Raw genomic sequence first — 14,427 nt, forward strand, 5'->3', positions numbered from 1 at the left:
AACCTTACCCTCCTTCTCCTGAACTCCTCAATGCTGATGCAAGGTCCGGTTGGATGTACGGAAGCTCCTTCATACTGGCTCACAGTGGTTACGTCATAGTACCGGCAGCTGGAAAACAACATGAGTAACATGAGTTTATTATTAATAAATGGAAAATAGCCTCGCTGCATCACCGTTGGAAGATCCAAAGCAAAATTCCCCCCAAAAACTCCTAAACAGATACTTACGTACAATGGCGTCGTTTTCCCGCACTGCAAATGTGGACTTTCAGCGAGTCTCGGCGTAATGTGCAGTAACTGTCTCCTTGTGTGCTTGAATCAGGCTGTGAAAACACAACGATGAAAAAGATCAGATAAAGTAAACTGGAGAATGTGTTTTAAACAGCACAGCACATCTCTTCTTAAATCATACCCTCGCCGGCCATTTTCATCAGAGCTGTGAAGAGACGGAGAACTTCCTACAAAAATACAAACAGAGAAAAAAGTCAAGTTTATGAAAAAATGTACAGAGAACAAACTGTTCGATTTAATTAGTTCATACCTATTTAAACATGCACTAGTTCCATTTGAGCACTCAATGCTTTATTCTACTTTTAGCAACTTTTGCGCTAATCCCACAGCTGTTTTTTCAAATCTGAGAGTTAGCTTAGCAGTTAGCAATGGCTTCGCTCGTTGGCTGGGTCCCACCTTAATTTAGGGACTGTGCGCCCGTGTTCTCCGCCTCAACTCCTCCACACCGGACCCGCGGCTTTGCTTTCCCAGGCACTCATCTTCTCCTCCAGGGAAACAACATCGTGTCGACTTCAGCAAGTTATTTAAACCAAAAACAGTCACTCATATGAAACAAGCTTAACACGAAATAATGTGCATTGTTTCAATTTTTTTCATAGCATTGATTTTGCTCGTGGTATACAAAGTAATTAATTATAGCACACTTACTTACTTAAGAACAATTTACAATTTCAGGTTTTATATTTATTTTAAGCCTGGTGTACTTTCGCAAGATAGTTTAGAAAAAGGTGTTATCTGCTCAGAGGGAAACTGTCCTGATTTGCATTTGTAAAGCGCAGAGCATTGTCATTTGCATGTTAAAAGCCTCCCCTAGGCTTAGGAGAAGGGGGTCACCTCCCAACCTTCTCAGGCTTGAAAAACTGCAAGAAGCTGGTAACAGAAATTTCTCCAGGAATTTCCTACGACATGTTCTGGCACAAATTCTTCTTTTCATGCAGTGACTAGAGGGCACATTGGAGAATTCAGACCGTGTAGGACTACTGGAATTGCATGACATAAAAAATAGCATGCGACAATCGAGGAGGTTCCTGTTTTGTTAATTTTTAAGATTTACACAAACCCGCTGAGTGTGGCAGCGATTGATTCGCCATATTAGCGGGGAAAAAATACGATCCCCTGATCAAATTAACGCTGTAATGCAGCCTCTGCTGGTCTTGTTGAGTCAGTGCAGTGAGGAGTTCCAACGGAAATGATTCCTACATAAAGCAAAAGCATGTGTTTAATTGCAAAAACAAAACAAATACACAAACACAACAGAACTTCTACTGTGTGCATAGTGTGTAATGCGTTGGATCCAAGGGGCAACATCCTGGGCTGAGCGATGAGGCCGATACGGAAGTGTAAAAAGCTGCAGTTCACTGGGTGGCCACTTGAGGCTGGCTCCAAGAAACAGAAAGTCTCTTTGACTCCAATGTTAAAATGCCCAACTTTAGAGCAGATTTAAACCTGGTTACAGCATGGTTCAACCTCTGGTTTTAGTCTCAATCGCGAGGTTCTTCAGTCATGACAACTCTGAGGGGGGTGAATTTTTTTCTAACTCCCCCGTTTAAGCGATATTGAGGATTAAAAGTACGCATAATTAGGGGCGTGTCTATTGATTGACACCTGGGCACAGGCTACGATGCGGGCACAGCATGTTCTCATCAGGATTTATTTCAACTGAAAATTATAACAACAATATACATACAAGTTCTAGACACACAAAATAAGATAGTTTGTCTTTTGTTTACAGCCTGCACAGCAGTGTTAATTTTGGCAGCTATTTTTGATTTAGTCTTAGTCTTAGTCTTTTGACGAAAATGCATATTAGTTTTAGTCACCTTTTAGTCATTTTAATCCTTCTTAGTTTTAGTCTAGTTTTAGTCGACGAAAACAAATTCCATTTTAGTCTAGTTTTAGTCGACGAAAACAAATTCCATTTTAGTCTAGTTTTAGTCGACGAAAACTAATTCCATTTTAGTCTAGTTTTAGTCACATTTAATAGCCACATTAAACTCCTTTTCTATAAAAACATATAACTGCAGCCTAATAGCTTAAAAATATATATTTAATTTTAAATGTGAAAACAAAAAGGGAGAGCAGGTCAGACTGGAGCCGGACACAGAAACTGAACATCGGTACAAACCAACTGCAGCTTCTGCTCTGATGAAGAAGCTGAAGCGCTGATCTCTGAGCAGCTGAGACCAGAGAAACTCTGGTTTTCACTGTTTCCACTGTTAAGAAGCAGTCGGTCACTGAGAGGCTGCTCCACGAGAACGAGCTCTGCTTTCACTGTGTCTCTCTGAGCGAGTGCGCGAGGCGGGGGGCGGAGCTACGGACCGGAGCGCTATCTGGGGCGCACACACACACATACACAGACACACACAGACACACTCACTCGCCCGCTCCTGATACTTCATGACGGCCTGATACGATGATGTTTTAAAAATTATTGTGACTTAGTCAACCACCAACATTTTCGTCTCGTCTCGTCTCGTCAACGAAAATTAAAATAGATTTCGTCATAGTTTTTATTTTCAAAGATTCGTTTTCGTTACGTCTTCGTCTCGTCTTCGTCATGGAAAAAAGGTCGTTAACGAATATATTTCGTCATAGTCTTCGTCAACGAAATTAACACTGCTGCACAGTGCTAGTACAGAGAAGAAAAATCACTGGACACAGTCTTTTTTTTCTGCAAAATTTCAGACTGAATAATAAATACTGGACTGAACCGAGCTCCTGCATGAGCACCTGGATAGTTCTAAAGGGAATAAATGGATGGGGAATGTGCTCGTGTTTATTAAGTCCCTGAACTTTGTACACACATCGCTACTCCCCATTGGATGGTTAAGTGATGTCCTCAGATCGGCCCTGCCAGAGCCTGTCACGGCCCTGGCGGAGCGCTGAGAAGATGATCAAACTTGATTATCTAGAGGAAGTAAAACTCTTAACAAAGTTTCTGAAGTTGAACCTGCGGAGGGATCTTTACCCGTACAGCCTGCTCGACTCCGGTCTGCCAAGCTTCTCTCGAGGCAGGGGGCATGGGAGTGAGTGAGAGAGAGAGATGCGCCGTGCGTTGCTCCAGCCTCCACTGCTCAAGTAACAAGATAGTTTGAGAATCTGAGTATCTGAGAATCTGAATATCTGAGTTTAATAAGAGAAAATTGTGGGTCATCCAGTTTTTTATGTCCTTGACACATGCTCGAAGTTCAGTTAATTGATTACTTTGTTCAGGTTTTATTGACAAGTATAACTGGGTGTCATCCGCATAGCAGTGGAAATTTACCGAGTGTGTCCTGATAATGTTTCATAGTGGAAGCATATATAATGAGAATAAAATATGGCCGAGCACAGAGCCCTGTGGAACAGTATGGTTAACTTTGGTGCGCACAGATGACTCATCATTAATTTGCACGAATTGGGAGCGACCAGAAAAATAAGATTTAAACCAGTTAAGGGCGGTTCCTTTAATGTTTATTAACTGTTCTAGTCTCTGTAAAATGTAATGGTCAATTGTGTCTAATGCTGCACTGAGATCCAACAGAACGAGGACAGACACAAATCCCGGATCTGAGGCTATTAGAGGGTCATTAGTGACTTTTGCCAAGGCTGTCTCTGTACTGTGATTGGCTCTAAACCCTGACTGAAAGTCTTCATATATATTATTTACCTGGAGAAACTCACACAACTGATTGGCTACAACTTTTTCTAAGATTTTAGACATGAAGGGGAGATTGGATATTGGCCTGTAATTGGCTAAAACTATATATATTATATATTAACTATTTTGAGAAACAAATCCAGCAATGAAGAAACGCTGAATTCAGATAGGATGGTTAAAACACACTGACATGATTGTATGGATGTGTGCGTGTGTTTTCATGGCTGGCTACCACACATCACATGGCCTGAAAATAAAATCAGTCTTTCATTTATGCACAACTTATGTTTATTTGTTTTCTAGAGCCATTTTTATAAAGACAACAGCATTGGTAGCGTGTGTTTGATGCAAAGATATTCAACAACTACATGAACTATGGTTTTCCCCATTGTAAACATGGGCAACATATTTTTTCTGATATTATTAACCATCATATTCCACAGGAAAGGTAAGGATAAGGTTCAGAACGTTCAGTCACAGCATGAAGTGAAATGCAAAAAAAAATGTATTCTGTTGCTTGCTTGACCACCTGTATATTAAAGCATTTTTTTACCAAATATATGATGTATGAACGTAGGGGGAACCTGCATGTATCTCCTACTTACATTCCCTGGTCATCAAAGATGTCCAGAAGTCTTTTAAAAAAAAAACATTCTCTATGAAGTCTCTATGTCCCTGAAGTCTTTTCCAAGTGCTTCACGTGATCTGGACAGCTTTATCAACTGTGATGAGTGTGCGTCCAATGATAAAAACATTTCCTAATTCCACTTTAGTAATTCTAAAAAAGAGAGGATACAGTGTTCAAAGACATGTTAAATATGGTTGCTGCGGTGGTCAAGACAGACATTCTGATCACTTTCTCTTCACATATTACATGACAAAGAGATCAAAATGCATACAAATCGAAGATCTATTTAACTATTTTAATTTTAAAATCTTTTTAAAACTTCTTCCACAAGCAGCAGGTTCATTCACTCTCCAGTAACTGTAGTGAATGGGGGACACTGCAGGAGCTCTTTCACTTGAAGGTGAGACACTGGCTGCGATCCTGCTGCTGTGGCTCGGTGTGTTTCTGAATAATCCCTTAATTAGCAGGCACCTCTTACGAGAAACAAGTCTCACAAGTTTCTTAGAAGGAAACTGAATATTAGTTTTCAATAAAAACAACTCTAAAAATAGTCCAGGAACTGAAAGCTATTTTGTCTGAGACACACCTTGGATTCTCTCCATGCAGAACCTGAATGCAGCTAAGGGTGGGGGAATGAAATGAAAGTAAAGTGACACTCAATTTTTTATTGTGACATTATTCATCTAAAAGGAAAAAAAATCCCATAGGAACTAATTTGGTGCAAAAGAATAATTATGATTGCCAGTTTTATTGATGGATGTCGATAGAGGCTTTGCAGGGATCTATGTTGGAGCCTTCATTCAAACTATCTGTTCCCTTTAGATGTAGTAAAGTTATTGGTAAAAAACCTCAGTTTTTTGACCAGTATTTGATGCCCTGTTGAAGAGTCTTGAGGCTTCACTCTAACCTCTTAATACCAGCACCAGGTTTTATTTCCTGCAACGGCAACTTTTCAAACATATTTCAAAGCATCTGGGGAACATCACTAAAATGTTTTTTGGAATAAAGGTTTGACATTTGTAAAACGGGAGTAGCTTCGTCAAGCAGCACAGTGGTGGTATGGTAGTGTAAGAGCAAGTACCTGTGATGGAAATCTGGAGATACAAGAGGCTGGAAACAACAAAGTTATCTACGTGTATTTAATAAGGGGCTTTCTGCAGAAAGGATCAACACAGGGAGACCACAAGGATCTCAGAGTGAGGATGCAGAGCAGTCAAAAACACAGATCTTATATAGGAGGACTTAGGGCTGTCTCTCTGAACCAATCCAGACTGGTTCCATAGGATGGCGAAGGAGAGGAATCTAAACATTAGCAGCTGATTCACATGTGTTTCCTTAGGTGATAAGAAGTCATACACTCCTTCCTTTGATGGGTAATTAAGTCGTAAAAAGGTCTTTTACCTTATTCACGTTATAAACAGTTCCGACCATAAAACAGCTCAAGTCTTAAACATTTGGTGTATGTAAATACAAGTCATAAAAGTCTCTTACAAGGCTGCAAAAACTTACTATCCAAATACAAAATAGTTTGTCAACCATGTTTTGTTAATTTTTCTACTACATACCTGAAGGAAAAGGTACATTTTGGGGTTATTGCACAATGTCATTTTTCAGCATATAAGTCATGTTTGTTCATCGCTGTACGATAACTGATCAGCGTAAATGTTGTTACTTTGACTTAGGTTGAAAGGTTCCACCAGCTGCTGGGCCTTCCAATGAACTGCATCTTCCTTGTGAAGAACTACAGGGATGAAACTGAGTCAAATGACAAAATGAACGCTGTGACACTGTGTGCCCTGAAACAGAGTCTTTTGTATGGAGAAGAATTCCTCAACCACCTGGAAACATGAATACCTCTGAGGGGTTGGTTGTGCAGGCATAGACTGTATACAGGTTTTTCAGGTTGCGTAACCTTAAAGTGAAAGTTGTTAGATCCAAGTGTACAGCGTCAGTACAAAGTTCAAATATCCTCCCATGTTTGCAGGTCGGATGAAGTGTTTGTTGTTTTTAAGAATTTCTCCTCAGTGCACATTTTTGAGTCTTAGATTTTCTCTGTAGAAACAGAGAAAGTGTCCGCTTTCTCCGTTCTTTTGCTTGAAGGCTGAGGAGGGGGCTTCAACCTGTTGTGTAGAAGAACTGACCAACACCCTTGTCACATCTTATTTATACTCTCAAACTCTAAAGCTTACAAACTCATCAGTATGGAATGACTCACTACCTGTAGAAATGGCCGTTCTTGGACTAGGAACTAATATGGTAAAAATCCATTACTCTAAATAAGCAGACCAGCAATATAGTTGTACATGTTACTTTATGCTCTTATCTCATGTGTAAATGTCTATATATATATATATGTATAGACACATTTTAACGCATGTGCAAAATGACCCGCTCCCTGTACCCATATCCGTCCCCACTCAGTCGCTCCGAGTGACACATGCAGTGAGATCAGAGCTTGTTCCCGCTAAGCAGCCGGTTAGTGACTTTATAGAACAGGGGTCACTAACAGGCGGACTGCGGTCCGTGTCCGGACCCAGAAGCCGTCCCGTACGGAGTCGGACCTACAGCCAAAACAGAAGGTTATCATTTAAAACCTGACGGGGCGCTTCTATTTTTAACCGGCGTAGCTTTTTTTCTGCCGGTGAATTGCTTTGCAACACGCGCAACCCTTGGAGAACCATAAATTAAAACGAGTCCATTGACACAACTGCGTGAAAAGCCACAGCCGCTAGAGGCAAGTTACACATGAAAAGACGGTAGAAGGAAAATAATGATAGAAAACCAAGGGAGAGATTCAGACGACTGAACCGGAGAAAGGGAGAGAAACAGAGGAGTGAGACGGAGAAAATGAGAGAAACAGAAGAGTGAGACGGAGAAAGTGGAGAAACAGGAGTGACAGTGAAAATGAGAGAAACAGGAGTGAGACGGAGAAAATGAGAGAAGCAGGAGTGGGACGGAGAAAATGAGAGAAACAGGAGTGAGACGGAGAATGGGAGAGAAACAGAGAACTGACACGGAAAAGCTGAAACAAACAGGAGTGAGACAGAGAAAGGAAGAGAAGCAGAGGAGTGAGACGGAGAAACTGAGACAAACAGGAGTGAGACGGAGAAAGTGGAGAAACAGGAGTGAGACAGAGAATTGGAGAGAAACCCCCGTAGAAGTCATACCGAATCGCAGTCGTCTCTCAGCCACTGCCAGCCGGTACCACTCCAGCCTTCGAACCCACCACCACCGCTCCCCACCGAACAAGACAGCAAGCAGACTCGTTGCTGAGCTAGCAGCTTGTAGGCTCCACAGGCTAAACACAACAAACAACACTGAAGAAACACAGCAGCGTGGGATGCAAGGAAGAGAATGGGTCGTTGCACATTCCTCTTAGGATCATTACTGTTTGGGACCAGCAGATATGCTTCATTTCTAATGACGTGCCGTGTCGCTGTGCTCAGTACAAAGTAACCTAGATGTTACTCGTTACTCTGTGTTGAAACTCCTTTGTGAAACTCTGTACTGTAAGGACGGTGTAACTTACCATTCAGAAACATCCTGTTGTAACCGATGTAAATATATGGCTGTTTTTTTACAGAGTGACTTTCAGCTGTCTTTACAGCCAGAGATCGTCAAATGTGCCAGAATGAGACCAGTAATAGGCCTGGTCGCAGGGGCGGCTCCTGGCATATGCGACATAGGCGGTTTCCTAGGGCGCAAAATGCCAAGAGACGTGATACATATGTAAGCCCAGGCACATGCACAGACATTTGTGGGGGCAGATGCTCAAATAAAAAAAAAGGGCACCCATCGCCAAATTTTTTTATGAAATTTAAAATAATAATAAATAAAAAAAAGACACAGTAGGACATTTTCAACTTATATATTTATTTTTCTCAACAAACTAACTCAAATTGTCAAATTGAATAAATAAATGAATAACAGGCAAAACAGAAAAAACAAGGCCATATTGTATAATCAAATAATATCTTAAAAAATATGATTTATTTCGATGTCTTGCTCAATGGCAAGCAGGAGAAGGTCGGAGAGTCTTCCTTACCCCACAGAGACTCCTGAGCCTGTTCTTTATTATCTTCAGTTTTGAAGAGGATCTTTCCACTAAAGCTGTTGTCACTGGTAATGTTGCATAGATCCTTAGCATCTTCACAGATGTTGGAAAGATGAGCTGGCCAGTTTTCTCCTCCACACACATTTTTTTTTACTGTTTTCTGACAGAGTTGTTCTCACAAGAACTCAAATAAATGCCCCGTCAGATATCAAAACACATTTGGGGGGAATTGATGACAGAGAGAATCATTTTTTTCTTATATATTGTTTAATGAAGAAAAAATTGGGCTCCAACAGAAGGGGCACTTTTCTCATCCAGGGCAAAAGGGCTGGTGCTTGAGCACCACTAGGGGTCTATCTGTGCACATGCCTGTGTAAGCCTAACATACATAACATCACACCATCACCTGGAGACACAACGGAGGCAGAAGCACCACAAAGTGCCTCGAAAAGCTGTGCGCCTCCTTTCCACGCCCATGTTAATCAATCGGCACCGGCAGTGAAGCACCGGGAAGCTGATGAGGGGGTGAGGAGCCACAGGCAGCAGGTTCATTCACTCTCCAGTAACTGTAGTGAATGGGGGACACTGCAGGAGCTCTTTCACTTGAAGGTGAGACACTGGCTGGGATCTTGCTGCTGTGGCTCGGTGTGTTTCTGAATAATCCCTTTAATTAGCAGGCACCTCTTACGAGAAACAAGTCTCACAAGTTTCTTACAATGAAACTGAATATTAGGTTTCTATAAAAACAACTCTAAAAATAGTCCAGGAACTGAAAGCTATTTTGTCTGAGACACACCTTGGATTCTCTCCATGCAGAACCTGAATGCAGCTAAGGGTGGGGGAATGAAATGAAAGTAAATATTTTAATGGGCAAAGAGAAACGATTATAAAAATAACCATGACACTTGTTCACAGTGATGTCTCTTCTGTGCATCATACATGTACACATACAGTTAACCCATACATACATATGTTTGTTTTCTCTCATGTGTAGACTATTTTTTATTGATACGTTATTCATCTAAAAATAAATGAAATCCCATAGGAACTGATTTGGTGCAATAGAATAATTATTATTACCTGTTTTGTTGATAGAGGCTTTGCAGGGATCCATGTTAGAGCCTTCATTCAAACTATCTGTTCCTTTTAGATGTAGTCAAGTTATTGGTAAAAAATATTTGATGCCCTATTGAAGAGTCTTGAGGCTTCACTCTAACCTCCTAATACCCAGACACTGATCAAAGATGACATTAGAGAGCACCAGGTTTTATTTCGTGCAACGGCAACTTTCAAACATATTTCAAGGCTACTTAGGCACATCGCTAAAAGGTTTGTTAGAATAAAGGTTCGACATTTGTAAACAGGAAGTAGCTTCATCAAGCAGTACAGTGGTGGTATGGGAGGACTTCGTGTCTGTCGGGCCGTCAGTCCTCCAGGAACCTTCATCGCCATCTTGATCATTGACAGATGCTGGATTCCATGTTCAGAGAGCACCATGAAGTCTCTGTCCAAAATCTTGAACCATGAAGATCAGCCATAGAGCCTTCTCTCCTGCACAAACACACACACACACACACACGAGCAAAATGAAATCTCGCTATTGAAATACACATTGAATCCGTTTTTTCAAATTAAAACCAATGATTTATAATCTTCGGGGACAGATACCTAAAATTAAATCCCAGAAAAGGTATTAAATATGGGGCCTTGAAGTTAATTTTGTGTATTGGGAAATATCTCCTTATGCTATTATAACCTTAAATGTAATTGTTATTTCAGTGTAGTGCAATGATTCATTTGTTTAAACAACCCAATAAATAATGCTTTGTTTATGATGATGACTGTTTTGCTTTTTATTTATTTAGCTCCTTCAGCGCTCTTTTAGATGACATTGAGGGAGGTGTCACCTTCTTCAGCACTGTTAGAGCAGCCATGGAGGAAGGTGTCAGAGTGAGTTTGATCTAGCATTCAGCCAGTATAAACTCATCAGTATGCAATGACTCACTACCTATAGAAATGGCCATTCTTGGACCAGGAACTATTATGGTAAAGATCCATTACTGTATTAAACACGTTATTTTAAACATTATAAAAGGCTTAATAAGCAGACCAGAAATATAGGTCTACATGTTAATTTATGCTCTTAGCTCATGTGTATATACTATAAATATATACACACATGTATATGCAGCTGGTATTTACAATAGGAATTTGACAGAGGAATTTACTTATATAAAATATTTAATATTTATTAGGGCTTTCAAAATTTTAAAAATGTAACGCATGTGCAGAATGACCCGCTCCCTGTTCCCATATCCTTCTCCACTCAGTCGCTCAGAGCGACACAAGCAGTGAGATCAGAGCTCGTTCACGTTAAGCAGCCGGTCAGTGACTTTATAGAAGAACAGGGAAACACAGAGTTTCTCTGGTCTCAGCTGCACAGTGACCAGCTAGGTCATGATCAGAGCAGAAGCTACAGCTGGTTTGTACCGAGCTGGAGTTTATGTTTCCTCCTTCACTCTGCTCTCACTGGAACTAATAAACACTCATCACTGGTTATCAGGACCTGATGATTACATGAAGTAACTTAGTGTTTGTTTGATTCTCTCCAGAGTTTATGAGGCTGCATTTATATATCTTTTAGTTTGATTATATTTTATTTTTCAATCTTAATAACTATCATTTGGACTTGTTGTCAATAAAAAGTTAAATGTATATTTCAACCTTCTGTCATTTAATTTTCTTTTCCTACAACAATATATAGAGAAAATGGGAATTTTCGGGCATTTTGGAAATGGTGATTAATCGCGATTAATCACAGCTACCCTTTCATTAATCTGATTAAAAATTGTAATTGTTTTAAAGTCCTAATATTTATACAAAAACATTTACTTAAACAGAAAGAATACTCGGCTTTAACAAAACATAATAATGATAATAATTAATCTGAGACTCTAGAGATGAAACAAAACATGGGAGAAATATTCACTGGTTAAACAAGTTCTCCTGCTCTCTTTCTCTGGGCTGTGGCACAATGTCTTCCTCATTCTCTCCTTGCTGTTTCCCCATCTCCACATCCAACCCAAAACTTTCCAGCGGCTTTCCATGTGCAAAGAGCAAGTGGTAAGAAGGCCCAATTTACTATCGTAACATTCAGTATGCTGAATTGAACTTCCGGTCAGTCGCACTAACATCACACATCTCAAAGACTATGGAACGACTGCTTCTTCACATCCTCAGACCCCAGGTTCGCAATGCACTCGACCCGCTGCAGTTTGCCTACCAGGAGAAGGTGGGCGTGGAAGATGCCATCATCTACCTTATGCACAGGGCACACTCTTATCTGGACAAGGGGAAATGTGCTGTGAGAATCATGTTTTTTGATTTCTCCAGTGCCTTTAACACCATCCAGCCCCTTCGACTGAGTGACAAGCTCTTGCAGATGGTTGTGAACGTCCACCTGGTATCCTGGATCACTGACTACCTGACAGAGAGACCAAAGTTCGTCAGGCTGAAGGACTGCGTCTCTAAGACTGTGTTGTGCAGCTCCGGCGCTCTCACGAGTCCTGTTCACCCTGTACACATCTGACTTCAACTACAACTCGGAGTCATGCCACATCCAGAAGTTCTCTGATGACTCTGCTATTGTGGGATGTATCAGAGATAGCCAGGAGGGGGAGTACAGAAGCCAGGTGGATAACTTTGTGCAGTGGTGTACACATAAGAACCTGCAGCTGAACACCACTAAGACCAAGGAGATGGTGGTGGACTTTAGGAGGTCTCAGCCTCCTCTGCTCCAGTCTCCATCGAGGGGGTCAGTGTGGAGGTGGTCAACATCTTCAAATATTTAGGAGTCCATTTGGACAATAAACTGGACTGGTCAGCAAATGTGGATGCAATCTACAAAAAGGGTCAGAGCCGGCTCTACTTCTTGAGGAGGTTGAGGTCGTTTAATATATTCTGTGCAAAAAAAATAAAATCTTTGCTGAGAAGACGCAGCTTTACAGATATCCCTTTCTCTACTTAGTTTTCAATCAGTGTGGCAATCATGCTCTTATAATTTGTCTGTACTGTCCTAAATAAATTTCTTCTTCCGGGACCCTCTCAGTTTTACTTTCCTTCTTCCTGCATCAGCCAGGACCAGGCAGCTCCAGAAGAGACCTTCTTGTTAGTGGAAAGTCACAGGTAGGTACAGTAAAGCTTATTGAACACATTTGAAGCTATATAACGATGACATGCTGTTGCTATTTTGTTATTAGTTTGTGTGAGGGAGGCATAGTCATACACCCAGTTAGAATGATATATTCCACCACTGTGGAACAGATGTTGTCTGGATATATATATATATGTTTTTGTGTAAAAAGCATTAATCTATAGAATATATCTTATGATATTCATGACGCTGTATTTTCCAGCCTCACTTTATAAACAAAACATTGCGAGACACGAGTACTGTGGTGAATGAAAATGCATGTGGCTCATGTTGCTCTAATGGATTTGGATGGATTGATGACGAGACACAGGGACTGACTGGGCCTGTTCACCACGAGCACACTGAGCAGAATACACTGTGGCAATGCATTCTTCTGTATGATCCAAATACAGACTAAAGAAGCACTGATACACTAATAATACTGGTTCACTGAAGAAGTATCTGAGCAGGTCTCGGCTTCTACTCAGAACAATGTGCTTTCAGGCTCTGTTGCCCACAAAGGAAAGGACTCATAGAATCACTTACTGTTATCAACCGCTCACATCCGGCCGGAGCGAGACCGACTTTTCTTCAACGTTACAGATATCGTTCATGAGTTCAATGTTGAGGTATAGGTGCATGTAGTTCACTTTGTATTTCTACATCATGACATTAAACTACACTCCATCGATTTGACACCTTTAGTGAGACTTAAAGTAGCAATAAAACTACAACAGTGATTTGAAAATACCTTCATGGATTAAAGTAATACTTACAATAAAACTGTTTCAATGAGCCTCATCTTGACCAACTTAAATGCTGTTTACTCAAGGGAAGTTTTAATGAACTAAAATGTTATATAACAAAAAAGTACATTACCCACAGAAACCATTTTATACGTTTAGATACCTAAATACTTCACATTTCCAGGTTCTCCCACAGCTCTTTAATGTACAACATACATTATTGTCTATAAATGCTCACAAGTATGTGGATTGGAAAGAACAAAGGAGATATGTTTAAATCCCTCAGAAATGTTGATTGTTCTGAAAAGAGAACCTGTGGAAGCCTTCAGTTGTCACAAAAACACAAAATGTGTTTACTTTAAAATGCACTGTGAATGTGAGTGTCAGTTTGTGTACAGCATATACCGTCAGTACCTAATCCTGTATGTATTTGTTCAGGCAACAATACATTAGATTGATCTAATGAAATTAATATATAGTCAATAAAACCATTGTTGAACATTCAGATACAGCAGAGCTAACCCTGCTGCTGTCAACAGTGTAACTGCTGCACATTTACAAACTATTGTGTCAACAATGTTTAATTATGTTTGACGTTGCTGAGAGGTTTTGCAAATTAAGAATTTCATTGAACTGTGAGGCAGATTGTGTTTCCTGTACGTGTCATAAAATATAAATGAATTAAATTGAATTGAATACATTTGTACTTGTGGGAGAGTACCTTCACCTGCACCACAGAGGTGCCTCAAGAGGAGAGGAGAACTCAGACACTCAGGACTGAGAGCATCACAGGAGTGAGCTGTAAAGCTTGTCGCTTTAAATTTTAGTTTAGTTATGTTTGTTTAAGTGTGTTTGAGTAAATAAAAGATGTTAAAAC

General features: G+C 40.4%; 1 long non-coding RNA gene across 1 annotated transcript; it reads right to left on the reverse strand.

Annotated features, from left to right (window-relative positions):
* Positions 1-231: 231 nt before the first annotated feature.
* Positions 232-776, reverse strand: LOC128457979 (uncharacterized). The gene is made up of 3 exons (XR_008341975.1): positions 687-776; positions 412-457; positions 232-322 (listed from the first exon to the last, which is right to left on the reverse strand). It is a non-coding gene; the product is annotated as an uncharacterized LOC128457979 (long non-coding RNA).
* Between the last annotated feature and the right edge of the window lie 13,651 nt (positions 777-14,427).

This window comes from Pleuronectes platessa, chromosome 16, assembly GCF_947347685.1.
Source record: "Pleuronectes platessa chromosome 16, fPlePla1.1, whole genome shotgun sequence".
NCBI lineage: Eukaryota > Metazoa > Chordata > Actinopteri > Pleuronectiformes > Pleuronectidae > Pleuronectes > Pleuronectes platessa.